Source organism: Bicyclus anynana, chromosome 18 (assembly GCF_947172395.1).
Source record: "Bicyclus anynana chromosome 18, ilBicAnyn1.1, whole genome shotgun sequence".
NCBI lineage: Eukaryota > Metazoa > Arthropoda > Insecta > Lepidoptera > Nymphalidae > Bicyclus > Bicyclus anynana.
The window spans coordinates 6228189-6233188 of record NC_069100.1 but is presented as its reverse complement, the minus strand read 5'-3'; the positions used below and the strand labels follow the sequence as shown (position 1 = coordinate 6233188).

General features: G+C 54.2%; 3 non-coding genes across 3 annotated transcripts in view; all 3 read left to right on the top strand.

Moving 5' to 3' along the window:
* The first annotated feature begins 1345 nt into the window (after positions 1–1345).
* LOC128199009 (small subunit ribosomal RNA) lies at positions 1346–3248 on the top strand. Its single transcript, XR_008251713.1, has one exon. It is a non-coding gene; the product is annotated as a small subunit ribosomal RNA (ribosomal RNA).
* A 165-nt stretch (positions 3249–3413) lies between these two features.
* Positions 3414–3570, top strand: LOC128199103 (5.8S ribosomal RNA). Its single transcript, XR_008251780.1, has one exon. It is a non-coding gene; the product is annotated as a 5.8S ribosomal RNA (ribosomal RNA).
* A 404-nt stretch (positions 3571–3974) lies between these two features.
* Positions 3975–5000, top strand: part of LOC128199062 (large subunit ribosomal RNA) — a 3923-nt gene continuing 2897 nt past the window's right edge. Inside the window, exon 1 of the ribosomal RNA XR_008251764.1 lies at positions 3975–5000. This exon is cut by the window's right edge and continues 2897 nt beyond it. This is a non-coding gene — a ribosomal RNA (large subunit ribosomal RNA).

Here is a 5000-nt window from a genome sequence, read left to right as displayed (position 1 = left end):
AGTGTTGTTGGTTTTTTTTTTTTATTTTTTCATTTCACCTAACTAAGAACACTTGGGTTAACCTTAACCTCCTCCTTTTTTTTTTGAAGTCGGTTAAAAATGTAAATACCCTAAACAACAACAACAACAACAACAACAACAACAACAACAACAACAACAACAACAACAACAACTAGTCGAGTAGAAAGTGTAGAAAAAGTTGTTCACGAAACACCTCCCCATCCGCCAAAACCCCCCCAAACCGCGGCGGCGGCGACCGCCCCCCACCCCCCCCCGCCGCCCCCCCCCCCCCCCTCCGAGTCATTTTCGTAGTCGAAAATGTTTTTCCGGCCCGTTTTCGGGACACACAATAAACGAACGGCTCGATTTTTTGATTCGTTCAAAATAACACATACACATGTACACAGATTGCGCCGTCAGCGCGTTTACTACTATGACAGGGTCGTGGCGCGTCGACGTTTGAGGTGATTGTGTGAGAGTCTGGTGGCGCTCGCTTTTCTTCTCGGGTGTCGACGTGACACGGCGCGTGTTGTGCGTGTGCGCGCGTTATCGTGTTTTTGCGATACGTTTGAATTGAATATATACGTGTACGTACGTACATGTTAATATATTAATTTATATGTGTGTGTACGTATGTATATATACGAATGTACAACGTGGTGCGTGCGCGCGCGTACGTTCAAAAAAAAAAAAAACAACGGCGTTGCAACCGACGGAATCGCGTTTGACGCTTTTCCACACCCCGTGTAGTATGTATAATCGTCGTACGGCGAGAAATTCACAAACCACGGTGTCGGTAGCTTGATTTACTGTGTGCGGGGCGGCATCGTGTGTCGCCCTGGAACAATGTGTACTCCCAACTTGATTGAGCAATCAGAGAGTCTGGATGACGGTCTCTCACACTCCGGGCGACGACCCACGTGTGGTTTTCCGCAGAGTCACTGTTAAAACACTTACGGCTTCACTCTAGCAGTGGAGCGCCGTGTGTGGTATGTACGTCTCGTTCATAGAACGTTCAAGTTTCTTTGGGACCCGACGACAGCACTGCGAGAGTGTCTAATGGCATACTTTTCTGTGCGGTCGGAGGACGTGTCCTGTGAGATTGCGTCGTGTACGCTCTTCTTGCACAATGTCGGGCACCGCGCCGCGCTCCGTTCGCCGGAGCCGTGGCGCGATCACGTGCTTCAGAGGCCCTCTGCCACGCACGCACACCACCACCCACTCCCCCGCCTGTCGCGTGCGACGTGTGTCCGTCGAGCTTCCGGGTTGGGGACGAAGTGTGGGTGTGTGTTTGTGGGTCGTGTGGCGGGGGGAAGAGAGCTTAGATAATAATATCAATATCTGCTCCCTGGTTGATCCTGCCAGTAGTTATATGCTTGTCTCAAAGATTAAGCCATGCATGTCTCAGTGCAAGCCGTATTAAGGCGATACCGCGAATGGCTCAATATATCAGTTTTGGTTCCTTAGATCTTACTCGGTTACTTGGATAACTGTGGTAATTCTAGAGCTAATACATGCAATCAGAACTCTGACCAGTGATGGGACGAGTGCTTTTATTAGATCAAAACCAATCGACGGAGGGCCTCGCGTCCGAAGTCGTTAATTTTGATGAATCTGGATAACTTTTGCCGATCGCACGGTCCAGTACCGGCGACGCATCTTTCAAATGTCTGCCTTATCAACTTTCGATGGTAGTTTCTGCGACTACCATGGTTGTCACGGGTAACGGGGAATCAGGGTTCGATTCCGGAGAGGGAGCCTGAGAAACGGCTACCACATCCAAGGAAGGCAGCAGGCGCGCAAATTACCCACTCCCGGCACGGGGAGGTAGTGACGAAAAATAACGATACGGGACTCTTACGAGGCCTCGTAATCGGAATGAGTACACTTTAAATATTTTAACGAGGAACAATTGGAGGGCAAGTCTGGTGCCAGCAGCCGCGGTAATTCCAGCTCCAATAGCGTATACTAAAATTGTTGCGGTTAAAAAGCTCGTAGTTGCATTTGTGCGCCGCGCTGTCGGTGCACCGCATCCGCGGTGATACTGACACGTCTGCGGAGCATATCGTCGGTGAGCCGTCGTTAACGCGACGGTTCAATATCAAAATCCTATCGCGGTGCTCTTCGTTGAGTGTCGAGATGGGCCGACAATTTTACTTTGAACAAATTAGAGTGCTCAAAGCGGGCTCAAAATGCCGCTTGAATATTTCGTGCATGGAATAATAGAATATGATCTCGGTTCTATTTTGTTGGTTTTCAGAACTCCGAGGTAATGATTAATAGGGATAACTGGGGGCATTCGTATTGCGACGTTAGAGGTGAAATTCTTGGATCGTCGCAAGACGAACATCAGCGAAAGCATTTGCCAAAGGTGTTTTCATCAATCAAGAACGAAAGTTAGAGGTTCGAAGGCGATTAGATACCGCCCTAGTTCTAACCGTAAATATGTCATCTAGCGATCCGCCGACGTTACTACAATGGCTCGGCGGGCAGCTTCCGGGAAACCAAAGATTTTGGACTCCGGGGGGAGTATGGTTGCAAAGCTGAAACTTAAAGGAATTGACGGAAGGGCACCACCAGGAGTGGAGCCTGCGGCTTAATTTGACTCAACACGGGAAATCTCACCAGGCCCGGACACCGGAAGGATTGACAGATTAACAGCTCTTTCTTGATTCGGTGGGTGGTGGTGCATGGCCGTTCTTAGTTGGTGGAGCGATTTGTCTGGTTAATTCCGGTAACGAACGAGACTCTAGCCTGCTAAATAGGCGTCGTCATTTAGGTGTGCGCGACTCCGGTCGCGCAACTCACTGGCGGCGTATTAAAGTTCTTCTTAGAGGGACCGGCGTCTTCGAGGCGCACGAGATTGAGCAATAACAGGTCTGTGATGCCCTTAGATGTCCTGGGCCGCACGCGCGCTACACTGAAGGAATCAGCATGTTCTCCCTGGCCTAGAGGCCCGGGCAACCCGTTGAAACTCCTTCGTGCTGGGGATTGGGGTTTGCAATTATCCCCCATAAACGAGGAATTCCTAGTAATCGCGGGTCATAAGCCCGCGATGATTAAGTCCCTGCCCTTTGTACACACCGCCCGTCGCTACTACCGATTGAATGATTTAGTGAGGTCTTCGGACCGACACGCGGTGGCTTCACGGCCGTCGGCGTTGCTGGGAAGTTGACCAAACTTGATCATTTAGAGGAAGTAAAAGTCGTAACAAGGTTTCCGTAGGGGAACCTGCGGAAGGATCATTAACGTACCGCGTACGCACATGTTTGCGTTTGCGCGTGCTCGTGTTGTCAGAGACGCACCGATCTAACCTCACTCACTCACTCACTCACTCACTCACTCGCTCACTCGTACCACCCAACAAAACGACAACGCATGTGCACAACAAAAAACGAGAAAACGAAAACCATTACCCTGGACGGTGGATCACTTGGCTCGCGGGTCGATGAAGAACGCAGTTAACTGCGCGTCATAGTGTGAACTGCAGGACACATTTGAACATCGACATTTCGAACGTACATTTCGGTCCGTGGAGAAACATCCAGGACCACTCCTGTCTGAGGGCCGGCTGCATAAATACACACACCACACTGTCCACACAGTGCGACACGTGGCGCGTCCGGTGCAGTGCGTGCGTGCGCCGTTCGACGAGAGTGTCTCTCGATCGGCGGCGGCGCACGCGCTCCGCAGGTCCGCTCAAAAATATCACACGTGTGTGCGTGTGCGTGCGTCCGTGCGCGCTCGTCCCACCGACCCTTCCGTTTACGGTGAATCTGTGGCGACGTACGCGCGCACGTGTACGTGCGTGCCGCTGACGCGCACGCGTAGGCGGACTCGACGTCCGGACTCGCGCGGCGGCGCCGTGCGCTCTCGCGGCGCGCCCCTCTCGCCTCGCGGCGGGGGAGCGCGCTCGCGTGCGCGAACGGCGCCGTCGAGCCGACGGATATCGCGTCTGCCTCCACTTTTATCGTTGGCCTCAGATCAGGGAGGATCACCCGCCGAATTTAAGCATATTAGTAAGCGGAGGAAAAGAAACTAACCAGGATTTCGTCAGTAGCGGCGAGCGAACGCGAATCAGCCCAGCACTGAATCGCGCGGCTTTAACGGTCGCGGGAGATGTGGTGTTCGGGAGGTTCCGCTATCTCGCCGTCGCCGCTCCCGTCAAAGTTCGTCTTGAACGGGGCCGCTTTCCCGTAGAGGGTGCCAGGCCCGTAGCGACGGAGCGAGGCGGCGAGAGGGACGCTCCTCAGAGTCGGGTTGCTTGAGAGTGCAGCCCTAAGTGGGTGGTAAACTCCATCTAAGGCTAAATATTACCGCGAGACCGATAGCGAACAAGTACCGTGAGGGAAAGTTGAAAAGAACTTTGAAGAGAGAGTTCAAGAGTACGTGAAACCGTTCAGGGGTAAACCTGCGAAACTCGAATGAACGAACGGAGAGATTCATCGACATCCGACGGCGCGCGGGCGCGCGCCTCGATGTCGCGCGCGTGCCCCCTCGCGGGTGCCGCGGCGCGGCACGGGTCGCGTCCGTCCAGTACCGTCGGCGTCGTGCACTTCTCTCTCAGTAATGCATCGCGACCCGTTCGACGTCGGCTTGAGCGCCGTCCGATTCGCCCAGCGGCGGGCTCGCGCCCTCCGCTGGACCGCGACGGTGGCCGGCCGGCTGTCGGACGGTATAGAAGTGAACCGCGCACGCGCCTCGCGCGCGTCCGGCCCGACGCAAGCTCGCGCCGTACACACTGAAGGTCGCGGTCCTGCCTGAGCGCGGACCGCGACGCGGCGCCGCTGCTGTCGCAGCCGTGACGTCTCGGACCGTGCGCGTCTCAGTCTGCGATGAGTCATTTTCGGGCACTCGCAGGACCCGTCTTGAAACACGGACCAAGGAGTCTAGCATGTGTGCGAGTCATTGAGTTGTCTTTGTCACAAAACTGAAAGGCGCAACGAAAGTGAACGTAGGGAGGATGGAGCGCCGGTCCCGGTCGGCCTCCCGCACTCCCG